The sequence below is a fragment of the Fulmarus glacialis genome, unplaced genomic scaffold (genome assembly GCF_000690835.1).
Source record: "Fulmarus glacialis isolate BGI_N327 unplaced genomic scaffold, ASM69083v1 scaffold15496, whole genome shotgun sequence".
Lineage (NCBI taxonomy): Eukaryota > Metazoa > Chordata > Aves > Procellariiformes > Procellariidae > Fulmarus > Fulmarus glacialis.
This window is the reverse complement of record NW_009216341.1, coordinates 5,899-18,574: the sequence shown is the minus strand read 5'-3', so window position 1 is coordinate 18,574 and position 12,676 is coordinate 5,899.

The window sequence follows — 12,676 nt, the reverse complement described above, 5'->3', positions numbered from 1 at the left end:
AGGGAAGCGGGGGGGTACGACAGGACAGGATGGGATTGGGGACACACACACACACAAAACAAAAAAGAATACAGTCAAAAAAGCAACATCTGTAATTTAGAGAATCTGACCATTACTTGAGAAATTCCTGATCTGACTGATTCAGAAGAGGGGGAGTGAACCTGTACCTCCCACAAGAAGTCAATAAAAAGCCAAGCTACCAGCTATTCTGGACTGGACAAGGTTTTCTCCACCTTTTCTGGTTCTGCAACAAGATTATCCTGGAGAGCTGTGGATGGAGCAATGTTTTCACTGATACATTCCTGAATAGCCGCACTCCTTCCCTCTGCTCCTGCCTTTGATACCAACTCTTCTGTCTCTCTGGTAAGAGCTTATGCCAAAATTTAAATCTAGATGAGGAGTTATGCTCCTAATGCCTAGGCATCTCAAAAAAATGGCTTATATTGTGAGAGCTCCTTAGCATCTGAATGTGTTGCATCCAGTACTTCCAAAAAGTACATTATTTTTACTCATATGCCTATGTGGGGGGTGGTGGGGTGTGTAGGAGTTCAGTTTTAGGATCAAAACTTACAAATCTGTTCTTTGTAGTCTGGTTTCTTCATCTACAGAGTGCAGACACTGCACACTTACCATAAAAACAAAAGCAGTGCAAATTTAGTTGACTCCAAGCATTCTTTTGATCTACACCAAGGTAGGCAGCCATTGATAACTAGCTAATTAACCAGCAGTTTCAAAAGACAAGGAAAAAGAAACAAACTTTCTATCAACACCTCTGATTTACCTCAACATACTATTATTTTAAAAGCAAAAGATTTCCTATTTTATACTTTTTATATTCAGCTTGAAATTTTCATTTCTGGCTTTCTTAGGAACAGAATGCAAGTCAAAATCTGTTTCACTCAATATACGTGTCTTTGACATTTAAAGAAATACCAATACCAAGTCAAATACTTCTTTGTATTTTTCATCTAAAAGCGCTTAAAAAAAAAAAAACATAGAGGATACTTCACACAGGTAAGAAATCCTTAACTGGAATCTACCTCCAAACTTTTATTTCTTAAGAAAGTAACCTCAGTCATAGAAACAGAGAGATTGAAAAAGAGCTCATGAGATCAGGTAGAAGATACAAATGGCTGTACTGGATCAGACCCCAAACATTCAGCTAATCTACAATCCTGCCTCCAACAGTGGCCAAGGCTGGATGCCTGGGGAAGAAGATAACAGTAGGAGAGGCATACAAGGCTTTCTCTCCTCCTCCAAGTGCTGTCCCACTTCACCAGTTGCATCTCAGGACTTTCTGGGTCAGATGTGTTTGTGTGTTCAGCAACACTGAAATTTTTTCTTCTGTGAGCTTGTCCTGTCTCCCTTTGAACTCGTGTAAACTTTTTAACATCCACAGCGTTCTGCAGTAAAAAGTTCACATTGTGTGTGTGGAGGGGGAACAAAACTAAAAAAACCAAACCTCCTTTTGTTTCAAATCCACTAGTTTCATTAATGCCTCCTCATTTCTTTTGGAAGAGGCAAGGAGCACTTGATTGCTATTCAGCCTTTCCATATCACTGCTGATTATATAGTCTTCCATCATCAGGAAAGTGATTTTAATTTGTAATTTCAACCAATATCATTGCCAAAGATGAGATTTTCAGAATTTCTTCATTTCAGAATTCAGAAACTCAGCTAAAATTACAGTGAACCCAGCAAGGTTCACCAAGACTGATAATTCTGAAAATCCCACTTGAGCATAGTAGCCTCTAGCATTATTTATTCTTCCAAGTTATTTTCCAGGAGTTTTATCAACAAAGAGCAATTTGTTCATGCTTCTCCAGCAGTAAATGTAATATTATAAGGTTCTTGCACTTGGGCAGATCTGTAAATCCTGACAAGTTCCCTTTTTTGCGAGACTATCACCATTTATACCTCAGGGCTACTGGCATTTGAGCATCACTGACAAAATGAAAGAGGATACATTTCAAAAGCTAAGGCAAAATGTAAATCAGAACAATTCTAAATCTAGAAGTTGTAAATGCCTGGACTGCATTTGTTATCCAATTATCAGAGTGCTGAAAAAATTGTATAAATACAACCGACAATCACTGAATTAGCATGTTTTCAGAACGTACTCAGAAGAGCTCATTTAAGATTAATGCAAATCCAGAACGCCATGCTTGCACAGTCTAATACTTCTGCAAGAAGTTGGAGAAGTTTGTTCTAATCCTCTAATTCTGCTTTGACACTGAAGCAATCTGTAGCCTCTCACATTTCTCACCTCCCCCCCATCCAGTTCCTGTTATACAACTGCTTATAAAGCAAGCCTGGTTTTTCCCGTAAGAAAACTGAACTTATCACAAAATTAAAACAAACAAAAAAAACCCTACACACATCATCTGGTCCTCTATAAAAACTACCATTTTGTTGGAAAACTAAAAATTCCATAACTGAGACTTTAGATTTAAAATTATTTTTTCTGTTTAACAAGCAGTCTGTCCACTCTACTTATAACAAAACTAAAAATTGTCCTGCACTAAGAAGGGATAAGTTTTCTACATTTTAAACATGAGAATCAAACCACAAGCAACAACAAAGGACAGCCTCTAACAAGAAGTTCCTATCTTTTTATTAAGAGATAAAAGAATACTTTTCCACACACATAGCTTTAAGATTTGCCCTAACTCCACCTTTTTTAAACAGTGAGTTGCTGCCTTAAAGAAAAGAATTCTTAAAATAACAATCATAGTAACAGGAGGCACCCAAAATTAATGCCATTATCTTGGGAATAATATTCAGTCTGTCTCACATGAAAACAGCTGTGGCTATGTTAACTCTTCTGCTTTTCAGATGAATTCTGCAAAAAATTGCTGCTTTATGAAAGGAAGTCAATTGCACACATTAGTTGCAAGTCTTCACCCTTCTGTAAAATTACGCAACATTAGATCTATTAATTTTTGGAAGTTTGTCCTGGTAAGCACTTTCTAAAAGCAACTATTAATGTAATAAAAACTGAAGACACTCCTGGACACTAAGGAGCAATACTGGATTAGAAAAATTTACCATTCACCACAGCATCAAGAACTACACTTGACTAAAGTTGGAAGCATCTATAATAAAACTTTGATGCTTTTATGAAGTAATGAAAAAAGTACCCAGAGTATTGCAGATATTTCTTGATGGAGAAATTTGTTAAGTATGTAGCAAAACATGGCAAAAAACTGATGGTGAAGCAAGTACCAAAATACCTGCCTTTTCAGCCCAAACAAAAATATCTTTCATTAACAAAACCAAATTGAAAACTCTTGGTCTACCTGTTTACTTAAGTTATTTAACACCTTTTATGTGTAAAAGAAACTTTACCATTTACACTGCATGCTCATATTGCGTTTCACATGCTCCTGTGGGTGTGTAAGTGCAAAAAAAAAAAAACCCAAACAAACAAACAACAAAAAAACAACCCACAGAAGCTATTTCCATCTAGATAAGATCTGTGAGTTTCTCTGAGCTGCTGGAAGGTGCAACAGGCACAGATAGAGCATGCCAAGCACAGGCTCTGTCCTGGGCAGGCTAACTCCTGAACGGGAACGACAGGGTGATAAAGTTCAGGTACTTACCCAAGCCAAGTTCAGACTAGGTACAGTCTAACAGGGTAAGCCTGAAGTCTCTGCTCGGGTGTTCAGGAGCACACCATGCACACAGGTCCAGACGTTAGTGGCACAGCACTCAGCTGTACCATAGGCACTTACTAGCCTGCGCCTAACCCATTCTGACAAGCAAACCCAACCCAAACGAAAAGCTTCAACAAAACCTAGAGGGGTTACCCTTCTGGAGGACGGTGAACATTATGTCCATTGAACAGCTGTAAACAGGGGGATCCTCATCCCTGACAAGGACTTTTTATTACTTGAAAGTCACTGTAAGACATACACTCAGTGATACAAATATATAACTGAAATACCATACATTTATACAGTGTAAAAAAGCAGGCACAAAAGCACTTATTTGGCCTACAAAAAAAAACAAACAACAAAAAAAAAACCAAAACAAAAACCCATGCATTTATGCATGCAATAACTTAAAGAAAATGCAGCAAGCAGAGAGACAAAAACCCACTACCAATCACATATAATTTGGCAGTTCGAGTTTGACAAGATACTGTTATTCCCTTAAGAGCTTGAAAATTGAGCATGTAGCTGAAAAAAAGAAACACTTTAGAATGTATGTTTGGCATCTACTTTGCTTCCTAACAGAAGCTAATTCTATCTTCCACAGAAAAGTTAACTACGGAATGGCTCAAATAACACAGCAATAAGGATAGAAAGAGCAATAAAAGCTTATGACAGTTATTCAGGACAATGGCTCAGATAAAATAAGCAAGATAAAAAAACAAAACAAAAACTTCATTCTACCCATTTCACCTGTTTTGTTTCACTACAAAGATTTACAAAACTACAAAGTTAGAAAGCATAATCCCATCCAAGGAAGAGGCAGCAGGGGTGCGGCTGCAGAATTTAACCCAAGCATTATTTACTTTTGTATTTAAGGAGACAGTCACATAAAATTTGCCGCAATTCAGCAAGATTTTACAAAATTAAAGAACTGCAAGTATATCTCCCTGAATTCTAATCTATTTTTCCTCATGGGCAACCTTTAAAAATTCCTACAAAGTATTTGCAACGCAGATATTGCAATGCTGCAGGATGAAAAGATGAAAAGCTGAAGTTCAAACTATCTAGAAACACAGTAGGACTAAAATGAAAGTCCTAGAGCCATGGTATGACCACCAAAACACTGGACAATATACAAAAAACTTGAAAAGCAAGGATTCCCAGAAAACGATTTCACTATTTTTTGTTAAAATGTTACTAACAGTCAGGGCAATCTTAAGGAAAAAAAGACTAAAAGTATGTCATGTTAACCAAGTCTTATTTCTGTGGCTAACTCTGTACTTGGGACCAGCGTAGACACAGGCAAGATACCTTTATACTGCACCAACAGAGCTGCAAGCTCCACTGACTGCAGGCTATAAAACCCAGCTCCCTATTACAGCTGTAAATCTATAGCCAGAGAGATCATGACATATCCTCTGCTTTTGTAGCCAGATTGGTATATGACCTCCTCAAGAAAAGAAACCACAACAGTGACGATAGGTGATATCTATAGCACAAGTAGTCACCTACCAGCAAAACTAGGCATAATTAAATAACTACCTCTTGTTAATATCCCCTTAATGCTGAAAGGAAGGGGGAAACGCAGTTATGAAAACTAATATTAAGCATATGATTCACTTCTACTAACCTTAACAGACAAACATTACATATCTAGTTTAGGTTTGTTATTGAGACAGATGCTCTCTACAGTCAGTGGAGAGAGGTACCTTCAAAAAGTGAATAATCCCATTGTAAAATATCTGTTTAAGATAAATAGAATGATCTGTTTTCTGGAAGTGCAGCTCTGTCTCAAGTATAGAGGGAACCTAAATACCTAAGTTACAGAAGTCTAACAACGTAGCGAAACTCTATGCTTTAAAGCAGTAGATGAAGTAGAGAAAAACTTAAATCCTTAATCAAAAATGGCATCCAAATTTCACAGAATGAAAACTCCGCATAGCTGTTGTGTCTTAGGTAATCCCTTTGGTCATGTTCGTACTTGACTCAAAATAGCATCTTAAGGGTTGGGCTGACTTGGTATACCTGCAACAGATAAATCCATTAATACTGTGCTAACATAACCAGTATCTTACAACCCTAGTGAGTGTTTTGTACACTTAGCGAGTGCCTACCAGGAAGAGAACACAATGCCAACACAGACAAAAGCAGGAAACGCAGGACCTCGGCTTTAAGTGTTCTGGTTTCTCTTCCAGTAGCCTAGAGGATTTGCTCAGATGGTAACACCCAAGCATGAATAACAGCTTGAGTAATCTTCACGATAAACAGGAGTGGCAGGGAAGATTTTCAAAGTGATGGTGCAGACAGTGAAGACTATCATTCGGTATTCTTCCTGGTTTTTCAATTTGCCTTCAGCCGTTAAGGCAGATAAAAGTTTCAAGCCTCAAAAAGCACAGCATGATTTCCATAAAAGGAAACTCTTCAGGAGTACTAGAAAGGCATGGGAGAAACGCTCTTACATATTTTATTTATGCATTTATTAAAAAGTGTGTGTGTGTATATACATATATGCTCAAACTAAAAAAGCATATAAAAATATATATATTTATATGATACTATATGGTATATCCACAAATACCCAAAAAGCAACATCTTACAGACTTCTAAGAATGTGCCTTGTATCATAAAGGCAAAATCATAGAGGGCTTTCCAGCCACAGGTGCGACAACTGAAGTGTCAGAGCTAATTCGTGACCTTAAAAAAAAAAAGCAGCACATGCAGCAAAACCAGTGTGATCCTTTAGCACTATCACACCAAGCAGCAGTAGTGACAGTGATCTCTCTCTCACCAGACACGCTTCTGGAAAACACTCATGATGCAAGCAGAAATATATTTAGTATGTACAGACAGAAAACCTCAAATCAATTCTCAGTTCCTTCTTTAAGGTTAAAGCTGCACCCTCCTAACGTAACTTTTTTGAAAGGATCATGGTGAGCACATGAAATGGCATATTTTGGTGACCCTTAGCACACTTTTCCCCCTGTAAGAAAAACCCTAGAAAATTCCACATTAGAAATCATTGTCCACAGCAATCTCCATGCTGAGGCAGGATACTAGATGCCTAAAATCCAGAAGATCACAGAAGATCACAGAAGATGGGTGATGTCTGCAAGAGCAACCTGATGCCTGTAATTCCTGAGGTGCCTGTCTTTACACCAGTGAAGTTCCCCAGGTAGTTCATATCCTGCCAGTGACCATGCTTGTCATTCTGGATAAGCCGAGCATTTTTTTGTGCCTAAGGCTGTCCCTCATTCACAAATTAGGTATTCCTACATCTAAGGAAAGGCAAAATTTAGTAGACATGAAAGGACTATGTCTGACATACACTGGCTTTTCTAAGAGAAACCAGCTGCTGTGCAGAAACACGTACAACTCCTGGAACCTAGAGGAGAGACAGTAGGGAACGTGTGACTCATTTGCCAGCGCTGAAGTCACTCATGTGGTTGAACCCATGACTACGTCTGTAGTTGGTAACACAACGAGCCACGGCCTGTCCTAAGGCCTTGAGGGCAAGCGGCAAAGCACAGCTTGCACCCACACAGCTGAACTTTCTCCACTTCTAATCCATACCAGCAGTTGAAAATAGTCCCGGAGCTGCATCATGCCCCAAATCTTGCCTAGGCATCGTCCAGAGGAGTGCTGACAAAGGCCAAAACATGCCAGAGAACACGTTACCAATGAAACACCACTGATGACTGTGGGGCAATACTCAAGCACAAACTATTGTCCCTTTGAGGTTAGTAGTACCAACACAACCCCAATACCTGATCCTTGCCGCCTGGCCTTACTTGGCTGCCTATCAACAAGGTTTTAAAGTAATTCTTCTAACACAGAATTAAACAATTTATCTAGCAACCTATTGTATAAAATGTTGAAGGTACGACCATGCCTACTTCTTCCAGTTTTAAAAGGAATGACTTAAGATGTCGAAATCAAAGAGAGACTTCAGACATAAACCTAATAGAAAACACTACTGAGAAGGACACATACCACAAGAAAATAAACTAACTCCCATTCCCAGATGCTCAATTCCTCCTTACAAGGAGCACAGAAACCTTATTTTAAATTGTACATGCATCCAGGGAAACAGGCACTAAGCACTCAAGTACAGTGAGCTCCACAGTAACTCTGTCCTCGTACAATCAAAGACTAGGAGGCTGCATAGTTAAGCTAGCACTATACCAAACGCTAAGGAGTACTTGCTTACCTGTAACTTCTTACAGCTTTACCCTGACCTAGATTTGTCTAACACATTTTAAGCAAATCTTAAACATACCTATTTAATATTTTTCTTCTTACTGCATGATCAAAGTAGGTCTGCTGTTATTCCAGCTCAGTGAGTTTGTCATATTAATGCAATAAAATATATTCTTTGGGAACACAGGGTTTTCCTCAGGAAGGCATTTCTGCCCCAATGAATTGCATAATTTAAAACCAACAGAAGTCTTTGGTGTGGGATGAGGTATCTGAGTATAAACATTAACTACATAGATAGTTGACAAATACCTACTGCAAACATGGAGTTATGTTAAATCAGCGATATATGATAAAACAGTACTGTAGATTTCATTGCAGATGTTTAATTGACAATAGAAACCACAGAGAAGAAGGAGCTGATAAAGAAGCAGCATTACAGAGCACAGTTTAGGCAATGCTACATGGAAGGGGTTATAGACACAGCCATGTACACTTGCCTACTTCTGATCATATTTTAACCATTAAGAGAAGTAACCTTGTAGAGCCATCTTTATCTTGAATCAGTCATTAAAACTCTAAACTGCATTAAAACTCTGAATAACAACACGTATCAATACTGGTGTTCCTTCTTCCTTTGAAAAATACAAACACCAATTAGAATAGCAAATGGTAAAAAGCAATACAGCCAAAGAAGGCTACAGTGTCAACAGCTGTAGTGCAATGCACTGCTTTGGTTCAACATCTGTTTGCCCCTCACACATAGACAAACACCAAAAAACCAGTTGAAGCCAGCAAACCAAATCAGACTGCGAATGAACTCCCTTTAGCCTGCACCTTCCCATTCTGTTCTGGGGTTGTAGAAGGTGACGCAGCTGCCTCTCACCCCTGTTAACAGCAAAAGCTACCAGGCAACCTTTTAAAACTGCAGACCTGCAAGGAATACCCTTTGGACTCCTAGTGCTCATGTGGATGAGTTAACAAGTTAACAGAACATTTTGCCACCTCTAGAGCTAACTAGGAAAGTGTGGCCATGCTTCTTCTCTAGCCCGCCTGACTGGGCCGGCATGAATTACCTTATCTTTGGACAAGGTTGCAGTTGGTCTGCAACTCCAGTGCAGAAGAACAAGACCCTTTCACTACCCCAGTACAGGACAGCTGAAGCTTGACAGAGCAGAAGGCAGATTCACAGATCTCATCTCTGGCCCACCAAAGGCTGGTTTGCAGAAAAAGTATTTTGTAGCGCGGCCCAAACTATTTTAAGTACGAAAATGTGATGATTTAGAACATGTGTACGTTCCACACTCTTCACCTAGTGTACATGTGAAAAAGCATTTGCAGGAAGCGCATTCCTTAAGCAGCAGTATGAAAGAAATCTAATACCAGCCTGTTCCTCCCTGTTCACAGCTTATGAGCAGAGTGCAAGCTGAGAGGCAGGGAAATACAACTGGATTGGTTTGCAGGTACAGGTTACAAAGATGGATACTCCATAGGTGTTTAATTTCTCGAATGACACAAAAAAAACCCCAAAACCAAAACCAAAAACCCACACACCCCACCAAACCCAAACCCAAGTCATGCTGTTCCCAGAAACAAATGCATTTCAGATATTATAGATGTCTCGCTCTTAAAATTGAACATGAAAATTGATAGACTTTGTATTTGATTTACTTGCACCGAAAACCTGCTCTTCCCTGCTTCTTCCTAATGCACTGTAGCAAGCAGTGACACTTGAGTCAAATATGTGACATGGCAGCTGACAGGGCTTTCTCTAAGGGAAATTCAGATATTCTGGAATTTGTTCACACAACCTTAATCTGAGATATTCAAAACAGTTACTTTTTTCACTGGCCACAAGAGAGATCAATTTGACAGAATTATGAAAAGGGCTGAGCATGAACCCCCAGGCTGGCAGGTAACAAACTATCCCCACTTCACAGGAAACAGATTTTAACTATGCCAGGGTTTAAATCATATTTATATAAATATGAAAAAAATTAATCAAAGGCTATAGGCACCTTTATTTTTGAGTCTAAAGTAATTTCAGTTCCCTTTATGTAAAGTTACAAAATTAAAATAGTACCCAAAATACTGCAGTGAGATGAAGCACAAACGTTCTACAGTAAAGAAAGACTATTGTATGGTATATTTCTATTTTGCCAATAAAAATTATGCAGCATTATTACCATATTCTAAACTGACCTCCATACAATCTGCACCTGGAAGCATCACAACCTCACTGGTAGATAATATTTAAGTGGATAAAAGGGGCTTCTTCCTTCAGGGTTCAATAAAGATTTAAGGAAAAGGAAGTATTTTCCACATGATTTAGTCAGTATGGACACTTGCCCCTTTTCAAAATTAAGAATTATTGAGAAGAAACCAACTTTTTTCCATCCTTTATTTTGTCTGGCTATGCTTTTTTTGTTAAAAAAAAGGATGACCTAGAAAAGTTTCATCTCCTTCCTAAAGTACAGATGACTAAATCAGCTAGCTATGCAAAAGCAATAAACATATTCACAATGACTAGCAAAGGAGTGATATATTATCTTCAAATACCAGTAAGAAACAGAATCCTTCACATTCATTCGATACAGCTTCCAAAGTCAGATAAAGGTCAGATGCACTTAAGATTTTTTTCTTCAGAGAAATTACACAAGGCGTTTTTCCTCACAAAAGCTCTGTGACAAGTAAAACTACAATAAATTCAAGCTATTCTGTATTCAACTGCTCAGTCCCTTTAAATCTCATATTGAAGTCCTGCTTCCTAAAGCAGTCAGAAGAATGAGGAAAGACTGGATTAATACAGACCTGACTTTCCAAAGAGCAGACAAGCCTTGTAATGAAATGTACTACCTGTGGGGGAAGGTAAGAACTAAACAAAAATATATGGCAAATAATTGAGGGAATCAGAGTTGGATTATGCAACTATTTGTAAATATATGTATTACAAATGTTTCTATTCTTATTTACCAAGCTAGAATTTTTTGCATAAGCTTTACTCATTCCATGCTTTTCTTCATTTTTCTTCATTTTAACATTTTTCGGGGGGAAAAAAATAACCACCCAAACCCCAACATTCTCTAACCATATTAGGAAACTTGAATCTTCTTGAGATTCCACAGTTTTTTGGATTATCAGGTAATTTGTTTAAAATTAACCCAAAGCAATCACTTATGGAGAGATATTCTTTATGACTAAGCAATAGTCATCTGGCTTTTCTCTCCTCCTTTGTAGAGTGCTTGGAGGTAAGAGACATTTACTGGTATGAACTACACTTTTCCAATTACCTACCCTTTCTTGAGGTAATTGCTAATTAAGCAGACACTTTGTAAATCTTGTACACCATTACACGCTGACAATATCCAGGTAGTGAGACAATATCCAGTTAAGGAACTGCAGAGGAATATGGTAAACCACTCCTTCGTTTACTAGCTGAACCTTTCTGGGACACCTGACCTTAACAGCCACAGAAGCATTTTCTCCTGTTGCTAACACGTTACACTTTTCAGACTAAACCAGCCAAAATTTAGATGTGAGGAATGGGTGGATCTTCTGCACTAGAGGACTCATGGCTTTATGTTTCCATGTGCAGCCTTACAATGTACGGGCCTCAGGTCCTTCACCACAGTAACCCAGAGACTCAGCAAGACATTTTAGCATAGATAACGTCTTCTCGTCTCCTGAGCCCCCACTATGCAGCCTGCTGCTTAGAACTCACAGCCTTTCCCTTACGGGCAGCTGGAGGAGGCAATGGAGGCCAGTGCAGAATCACAGGGCCCTTGCACACCGGCTCCAGCTGCCCGCAGCTGGCTGCCAGAGCTTCCCTCTGCTTTTGAGGGAACCCTGCCATGCCCTCTAGTGACAAACCTCCGGCAACGGGAGACTGCAGCCTGTCCTGTGCTTGGGGAGATCCAGGTGAGACAGGACACACAGGTCAATGAAGCAGAAGGGCCCCTAGATACGTGTACTGCACATTTCTTTTTATCCCCTCCACTGTGCTCCACTCCACATATCTTTCTGGCACTAGACGATCGTTTTGAGTCCCTTCCAACTGAACTATTCTAGTAACACTCAAATCAGCTGTTTAGCCACCCCAAAACAGTACCAAACATATACCTCTGGCAACTCAAGAAGATAGATTCAATACATTAAAATACATTCAAACAGAGCACTCGGAAAACTTGAAATAATCCTATGATTGTTGTTGACGTTATAATTTATTTCACAAAAGCCTGCAGTTATACCTGTGATTTTTGAAAACACAATGCTTTGGATTTTCCCATTTGAAGGCCCAAGTCCAAATCAAGATTATCTGCATGTGGTGCTTGAATTACTGTTTAGAAACTGGTAGATATGGCTTATTGCTGATCAGTAAGCTGACTTCAAACTGGTTTGCAGAAGGCAGCAGGAACCACTTTTTGCCTGTAAAGAGTCAAACTTGGTATCTGTACCTCTGCCTTTTGTCCTCTGAATGTTACAATTCTCAAATAAGCACTTTTTATATGCCTGCAAGCTTCTTAAAATACTGCCTGCCTCTTGCAAGACTGCCTCATTTTCCCTGTTTCTGTAGGCTCTGGTAAAAGGCTCCTAGCCTCAAGTGCTTTCAAGCAGTCTTATTCAAAGAAGGGCAAAAACACGAAGAAATTCATACAGCAATGGAGAGGATGTGCATTTCCCAAGACACCAAACAAACATGCAAAAGCATTACAGATAGAAAAATTTACACTCTGGTACAGCAGAAATCTTGGGGCACGTAGAGGGCCGTGGTGATGAGCATAGAGCTGGATACACAAGTCTTGGCTCCCCCAACGGAAAGGTCACCT